The sequence below is a fragment of the Rattus rattus genome, chromosome 13, assembly GCF_011064425.1.
Source record: "Rattus rattus isolate New Zealand chromosome 13, Rrattus_CSIRO_v1, whole genome shotgun sequence".
Classification (NCBI taxonomy): domain Eukaryota; kingdom Metazoa; phylum Chordata; class Mammalia; order Rodentia; family Muridae; genus Rattus; species Rattus rattus.
This window is the reverse complement of record NC_046166.1, coordinates 7,771,169-7,780,179: the sequence shown is the minus strand read 5'-3', so window position 1 is coordinate 7,780,179 and position 9,011 is coordinate 7,771,169.

Here is a 9,011-nt window from a genome sequence, read left to right as displayed (position 1 = left end):
CCGTGTTCAATTCTTAGCACCCACATAGCAGCTCACAACTCTCTGTGACTCCAGTTCCTGGGGCTCTGACGCCTCCTTCTAACCTCTAAATACCAGGCATGCACGTAGTTCACAGACATACATGCAGGCAAAAGACCCATACAACTAAAGAAAAATGTACTTAAAAAGAAAGAAATGGCCAATAGATACATTGTATCCACTCTTTGGAGGTTTAAATTAAAATGTGTAACCAGGTTTTTTAACCATAGAAAGGTGTGTGGTTCTAGGCAACCATTAGGCTGAGACTAAGTTAAAAGTCGTCTGAAGTGTGTTGTCCAGTACATTCTTTGTGGGAGGTGGGAAGGTGTTGAACCCAAGGCCTGGCTCACACTGGGCAAATGCTCCAGTGCAGGGCTGCATCTCCAGCCGACAGTTCTCATAGGAAATCTCACTGCTGTTTGGTGTCTCCCAAATTACCGTACAAAACAGCCACTGGGCAAACAGGCGGAGCAAGGTGGTTCTGGTGAGAAGGAGCTACATGGAGACACAGATTGTCCATGTCTTGCTGCAGGCGTTCTGTGAACACAAAGGAGCAGGAGTCCAAGTTCAAACACCTCAGGAGATAAAAGCATGGACAGACTGGTGGTGAGTGCCTGGTGTGGTAGATGTGATTTTGTCTTAAAGCAACTGAGCAACTTTATAGAAGCACCAGCTATTAGCCCTGTATTAAACAGAAAAACCCAAGGTCTTTCAGATGTGACTGGAGTCCCAGACGCTTCCAGAACACCTTTGAGAACCAGTAAGAGTCTCTGCTCTGCTTGTGAGCTCTGTAGTCTTTGACAGGGCCTGTGGAAGGATAACTCATCTGTACAGCAAAGTGACGGACGGGGTCAGGTGATCTCTCAGCTGTCAGTTCTCATTTTAGATGTGGTTCCTTGTCAGAACACAAAACTATCACGAGTGGAAGCTTCATTTTTCTTTCACAACATCACACTTCAGAGTGAAGTTTCTAGTCAGTTCTTCAAAGGATTCTTTCCTCTCATGCTCATGCTTTTCTCTCCTGAGGTGCTTGAACTTGGGACTCTGCTCCCTTTTGATCACAGAAGACCTACATCAATGTGTTCACATATGTGTCTGAAGACACAGCCAATGATTTTTGTAGCACTGTAATGTATCAATTCATTAGAATGACTTGCATCGTCAAACTAATAAAATGAGACCATGCAAATTCATGTTTTCTTGAAGCTTTTATCCCACCAAATACTAAAATTTTACATTAAAAGGTTTTGGTGTCTCCTCAGCCCCGAAAAAAAAAAAAAAAAAAAAAAAAAGGTTTTGGTGTCACGATTTTACATAAGGTAGAACTCTTAACTTTGGGCCATCGTAAATAGGTTTCTAGTCTGGGTGTTAAACTGGTTGAAATCTAGGCTGGATTTCCAGGTTCATGGTCTCTTATTCAAGGAACTGAAATAAAGGCTCATTGCAAAAGCAGCAGGGACGCCATTGTCCTGATTAGGAAGGAGGCCACTTGGGACAACATACCCAGGAGCTGCAGATTATTGTGGGGGCTTCTTTTCACAGGGTCTGAAAAGGGGGACATTGGTTAGTAGTGAAACAGTTTGGAGGATTCCCTGCTTTGATTGACAGGTTAAATTATATAATCACTTCTCTCCTGTGCTTGTCCCCCAGATGTATGTGATTTTAATCATTCCCACACTGAATGCTCTGTAGTTCTAAGATGGTAAAATAGGGGATTATCACTGAGAGTTCGCTGGAGGACAGCTTGTTTTACTGTGCACCCAAAACTGGTTCAGGCCATGTTGTCATAGTTGCAGGGTAGTGAGTGTGGTGGAAATGTTTAATCCCGGTCCGGGGTTTCTACACCGACTTTGACCATTTTGTTCATGGATAAAAGACACACACACAACTTTTATGTTTATAATAAGCCTTAATCAGCACTAGAGCTGGGCAAATACCTATCTTCTATGCTATTAAAATCTATTTCCCTGAGTTATTACTATGTTTCATCTGGGCTGCTCTTAACTCCAGTTGGCCAGCCCTCAGGGCCATGTTTTTTGACTCCTAACCCATGGTGTCTTTCTCTCTGTTGTGGTTCTCTCTCGGCGCCCTTAGGTTCAGGAACCCGCAAACTTGCCTATGTCTCTTCAGCCCAGATATTGGCTGTTGGCATCTTTAGTAACCAATCAATCAGTAGTAATTGGGGGGCAGGGTCATATGGTATCACTTGGGTCTACATGCAGACTCTCTTGTGCAGACTCTTGTCTCTGTGGCAACCAGGTCTTAGCATTAAACAAAAGACCAAACCTCAACAATTCCCTTTTCTAGTCCAATAAAAGGCTCTTTTCTCTCATATAAGTTGAACACAATTATAATAATTATGAGGTATAATATATATTTATAATGTCTAGTCCATTATATTTGGCAATGTAAAGTATTTTATCATCTATCCCAACTTAATGAGTATACAATTCCGTACCATCTTTGATATCATCTGTATCATCTTTGATTTTTAACTTAGACTACCATCCTAAAACCATCTTTTAATATCTAGAACACCTCAAGTTTAATTGCGAGACTATAACTATGTAGTCTGCAACCCTATCATTTGAGAACAAATAAATATTATTTGAGTATTCAGGAAGCACAGGGACCCAGCTCCCAAAAATCATAGAAGCAACATAGATAGCTTACTGCTTGACCAGTCCAATATTCCTTATAACGTTGGAGTGTTTATCTTCATTCACAGCCTTCCATCCCAGAACATCTGACAGACCTTAAATGAAGCAGGAATTATGAAGGACTAGCTTACCCTGATTTGGCAGAGCTTAGCTGTTGGACCTTCCTGGGTCCCCTGCAGTGTTTGACCCCTGCTGAGCCCTGAATGTAGAAGCCTTTGTTCCTAACAAAGGAACACACCTGGGCATACACCTGGGCAATGGTTGGTTCCTTCCTGTCTTTTGTTCTCAGTCTTTGTTCCTGGGACTTAGGCTGGTCTTCCTGGATTTCTCCCCAGTAAATTTGGGGCACATATTCAGTCTTTTGTTACTGAAGCCTTAAGGTGGGGGTGTGTTGGGGTTGGGGATTTAGCTCAGTGGTACAGTGCTTGCCTGGAAGCAAAGGCCCTGGGTTCGGGTCCCCAGCTCGGAAAAAAAAAAAAAAAAAAAAAAAAAAAGGTGGGGGGGTGTTCCCACTGTGCTTCCTGGAATTTGCCACCTGGTCAACTTGGGGTATATATTCGGTGAATAAAGCTACAGAATTGGCATTCTCTCTTAACACGTAATGACCCGCACATGTGTTTTTTTTTTTTTTTTTTTTTTTGGTTCTTTTTTTTTTCGGAGCTGGGGACCGAACCCAGGGCCTTGCGCTTCCTAGGTAAGCGCTCTACCACTGAGCTAAATCCCCAGCCACATGTGTGTTTTTTAATCCTGCAGGCTTACGCCCAGATCTCAGTGCCATGTCGGTGCGGGCATCGACACTTAGCAATTGCCTATCCTGCGTCTGTGCTTTTTAGATAGCATTCTGTCTGCAGATAAAGTTTGGGCATTTCCCCCGGTGGCTAGCTTGCCACACTTGAAGCAACTCTATATGGAGGTTACTGATGCTCATCGTCTCCCTTGAAGTGGAATGGGGGCACTGTCAGGAGCAGAACTATCTCATAGTTAAAACATCCTTTAATAATGAGATGATTTTAAATGTCATGTGGATCTCTGATGCTTTTGACAGCCATCTATTTATAGCATATCGGAATAAGCAAGCATTGTCTGTCTCCAGCTACCTATTGTCCGTACAACCCAGGATGTGCTTTTAAATGGTCATGCCTGCTTTGCACGTGGAGCAATCACATGGCCTCCCATGTCAGCCACACACTTCACATATTGTCCTGAATGGACCTTTACAAAGAGCCAGCTGGGCTCACTCACACTGGGCTGATGTGCACGGTGGGAGGGTCTTAAGCTGGCCAGCCTCTGGCCCAGTCCTCTATTTAAACAGACAGTTCCATGTCCTAGCATTTGCTGTGGTTACTAATTACACAGGTTGCAAAGTGACAATTTCTACCAGTGTAATTGATTAAGAATTTTAACTTGTTAAGTTTGTCTGCCACTAGTTAAATTGCTCCTGGTTTTATATTTAACTATGAAACCATTTTTACAAATTACTTTTTGTTAATAGTTTAAAACAAAGAATATATAAATAAGAAATTGCAGTTTTTAAAAAACAACCCACTATCCTGTAATTTGTCAAAATGCTCAGAATGGGGGCAGGAAGTAGGAGTGGAAGTGTCTCACTTTTCTGGACACAAGAGACATTTGCTGAGGAGACTCAGAACTCAGAGGAAAACAGCTGTCAGTAGACTTCTGAGACACACACACACACACACACACACACACACACACACACACACGGAAGCAGGAGCCATTCCCTTCCATCATGTGAGTCCCTGGGGTAGAACTCAGATCTTTATGCTTGGTGGCAATGCCTTAACCCACTAAGCCATCTTACCAGCTCTAAAATTATTTCTCTAGCTGCTTTTGTTTCTTTTTAGATATAACTAGAAGTAGAAATGCTGATAACCCTGTGTGCCTTTCCCCCTCCCTGTCTCCATCTCCTTCTCCGTTTCCCCCTTCCCCCTCCCCCTCCTCCTCCTCCTCCTCCTTCACCTCTGTATTGTTTTCTACGGCCGACAATCTCTTTTACAAGGAAGGCAGTCTGCTGGGCATATGACAGATCTGTGTGATGGGAGGAGGGCTTCAGTACAGAGTGAAGTCTGGATAGTCAGGGACAGTACTGACTAAGAGGTCTCAAGGAGCAGCACAGAACCATTTGCAAATGCTCGAGTCTAGGAGAGCTGACAATTTGGAGTGCGCAAGACCTCATCCTCGCCTGACTCTGCTGGTAAAAGCTTGGGACCACACTTCACGCTTAGATGGCACTGTGGTTGTAACAAAGAAGAGAAAAAGCCATAGGTGCATTTCAGGCCTTTTATACATGGCTATCACAGGTCACCCAGGGTCATGTGTGTTGCATTTCAAACCCAGGCCCCGTTACCCTAACCCTGTTAATATACAGGTAATTCCTCTGGCTTCCTCTGAGGTGCTGTGTTAGCACCTGCCGCTGCCGGATGCTCTCCTACACTGAACCTGCCTTTATATTTTAATTCAGCTTGAGAACTGGCAGTGGAGAAAAGCTATTAATGCAGATGGTATGGAGTACTGTGGCACTCATTTTCGCTTTGAAATGAGTGAAACTTTGGCTGTGTTTTCTATAGTAAGAGATGGTTCAGGTGGTAAGGTCGCTGTGTTAGTGTGAGGACCTGAGTTTGAATCCCTAGCACACACATAAAGGCTGCACATGGCCATGTGTGCCTGCAACCACAGTGATGGGGACATAGGAAGTCCAGCCAACCTAGGCAAAACGTTGAACTTCAGGCTCCGTGAGGGAGAATAAAGTAGAAGACAATAGAAGAAGATACCCTGTGTCCTCCTCTGGCCTCTGCATCCATAGGCATGAGCACATAGGCAGGCACACACATGCACACGGGCACAAAGCTGGGCACCACCATCACAATACACTAAGTTACTATCTGCAATGTCTATCTTAAGTATTCATGACTGGACGTGGGGGCCAGACCATGCTCCTGCTATGTTTGCATCCTAGTTTCTGAGATGATTCGTGTCCAGGATTTTGCTGCCATTGATCCCCTGAAATATCTCACTGGTTAGTTGAACTGGCTAGTTCAACAACGAACTAACCAGCTACTACCAGGAAAGCCACTCACTCACAGGTTGATGCAAAAGAAACCACCATCACTAAAGTCTTGAACTTCTGACCTTGAACAAAGTTTGCAGCACGAAGCTTAGCTACTCCTAGCAGGGTGTGACTTTCTAGTGGTTGGTCCATCTGGCTTGGCTAAGTGTCCTCCATGCTGAGCTATGCGACAGAGGAGAGCAAAAATGAATGAGGTTGGACATGAAAGAGACCTTTCTGCTTGGTAAAGTATCGGATGTTATTAGTTACTCCCAAATAGATAAGCAGTATCCATTCAGTCAATCAATAAGCAGAAAACATTTCGTTGCTGTTTATAAGAGCTATGTATATGGGTGTGAGGGTGGAGGGGTGGGAGAAGGGGAACAGTTTGGGTGCTTGTCTTGAGGCAAGGCCTCACCGTATAGTCCTGGCCAGCCTGGAACTCAGAGACCTGCCTGCCATTGCCTCCTGCCTGCTGGAATTAAAGGCGAGCACCACCATTCACAGCCTTTTATTTTACCATTTTCCTGACAGAATCTCACTATTTACTTTTTCCCCCGAAGGAGAGGTTTCAAAAACTAGAATTATATTACAGAAATATTTAAAAATAAATAAAGCGGGAATGGTATTTTTAGACGAGTGCCCGAAAGATATGTGTGGATCGTTAGGGGATGGCTGTCCTGTTCTCTGTGGATCATTAGCACATCTCCTGTTTCCCATTCTCTGCGGATTTTAGTGGACGGCCGTCCCATTCTCTGCGGATTTTAGTGGACGGCTGTCCAGTTCTCTTGACCACTCACTCACCTCACTCATCAGCATTTTAAAGAAGTTACCGTGTGGTCATAAGAAGCAGAAGGAGGGTCTGACCTTGACCGGTTGGTTCCTGTTTTTCTTGCTGCCCACGTGCTCTTAGCCCATCTGTGGGCTCAGTAGGTCACTGCCAGGGGCGAAGAAGCCAAAGAGATACCGGTCACCTCAATTAGCCTTGGTTTCTCTGCTGTGAAATGGTAATAAGGGGGGCAAAGAAATGATTTAAAGTCCTTCTCTGCTCTGTTCTGATGTGACTTTGAGTAGGCGATTTCCAACTGATTTCCGTGCTTGGACCTTGTTCTGACTTGTCTGATGTGGCGGCCTGAGGAGGGGGAAGGGAGGGAGGAAATGAAGTGGATGCAATCTCATCGTGACCTGTAGGGGGAGCCAGAGCTCCACTGGACTCCTGTGTTGGCTGCTCAAGGCCAGCCCAGCTGGCAGCCAGATCTGCACACCCAAAAATATCTTTGGGCCTATGTGTTCTCATTCCCAAGGGACAGCCTACTTAATGTGAATGCCTGGGACAACTGACATTCGCTGGACCTTCATCCTGAGGCCTGGGGCAAACAGCCCGGTAGTTACTACTGGCTTCAGTGTTATCTGCCAATGTTTACGTCTCAATGTCCCAAAGGCTAGCAGGGCTTTGCCTTATAAACTGGCACTGCCCAACATGGTGACCCTAAGCACTCTAATGATGTTAAGGCATCAGTTCCTCCTTACTCAAGTAGACATTCATACACCGTGATTTGTGGCAGTTGCTGTGGCTACAAGAGCCACCCTCTCCCTGGGAGGCCATGGAAACCTTGGGAGGTAGAGTGTGATTGGAGGAAGAACACTAGAGGTTTGACCTTAAAGAGGGTCTTGTTCTTCCTTTCCTGGTTTACTGGCTGCCATGAGCAGATCAGCTCGGTCCTGCCACGATTCTTTTCTTTACCCGCAGGCCCAGAAACGAGAGTCAGATGAGCATGGGCCAAGCCCTGTGAACCCACGAACCAAAGATCTCCCCTTCTTTTCAACTGTTTCAAGTGTTCACCACAGAGACAAGTCTACCAACACAAGCACCTACTATGTGGAGCACAGTAATAGGCACTAGGAGAAACTGTGTTATTAATGCTGACATCCTTCCACTCCAGAGATTCAGAGAGTTCTGTCCTGCCCTGCTACTGCACACACACACGCGCACGCACACACACACACACACACACGCACACACACGCACATGCACACGCACGCACTCATACAGATGCACACGTAAACACACACACAAATTCACGCACACCAATTCACACACATACACATAAAGACACACATACCCAAATTCACACACATATAAATACACACTCACGCATACATGCACACACACATAGAGGGGCACCTCTCTGTATTGTTTTGGAATCCAGTGTCAAAGACAGGGCTGAGGGTACCTGGAAGAGAATGGAGGACAAGAGACATGAAGAAGGATGCCAAGACAAGAGTCTGATCAAGGCGACAATTTTATTTTTCCCCAAGGTTGAATTTATACCATAACATGGGTAACAGAGGGAGGGGGGAAAGTACGAAACATTTATGCAGGTCAAGGACACAATATTCGTGTGGTCAGGGAATCGGCTGATGTTGACAGGATGTCAGAAAGGTCACAGGTTTGTCATATTATTAGTCAGCAGGAGAACTTTATTATATCATTATTTATCTTGACCACCAGATTTGTATTAGTCTTCTGCAGCTGGCTGGGGATTTTCCGTGAACCCAGTCATACTTAATTCTAACCATAATAATAACATCAATAATGGAGGGCTTCAAGGGCATTGCTCCCAACAATCCAGTAATCTTGCCATTCATCACCTCATCCCAGAGTAGGAGACCTGACTTTAAGGTTGGTGTCTGGTGTGCACTGGAGAAGCGATGCTACGGTCATGGCCTCGAAGAAGAAGTGACATCAGCTGTCAGCACCCAAGGATACCTCCTATGTGCAGGGGTGAATTCTAACCTGGTGGAGGGAAGCACTTAAAAACCTGCCCTCGGGGGGCTGGGGATTTAGCTCAGTGGTAGAGCGCTTACCTAGGAAGCGCAAGGCCCTGGGTTCGGTCCCCAGCTCCGAAAAAAAAAGAAAAGAAAAAACAAAACAAAACAAAACAAAACAAAACAAAACAAAAAAACCTGCCCTTGCTGCAAGCGCAGACAAAGCCCCCATCCCATCTGTCACGCTCACTGCGATCTATGTGCCCTTCTACTCCAAAGGGACAAAGGCTCCGCTGACAGGGTGTCCGTGCTCCTCATTGTGCCAAATCTTGGTGTGCTTTAGAGAAAACATCTGTTACGATTTAAATATGAAACGTTCTCCACAGTGTCGGGTACCGGGTACCGAGGGTTGAGTGGCCAGGCAGTACGTTCTGAGAGCTCCACCTGATTGACGACTGTTGCACGATCAGGAAGTCATGGAGAGGGGGACAGCAGAA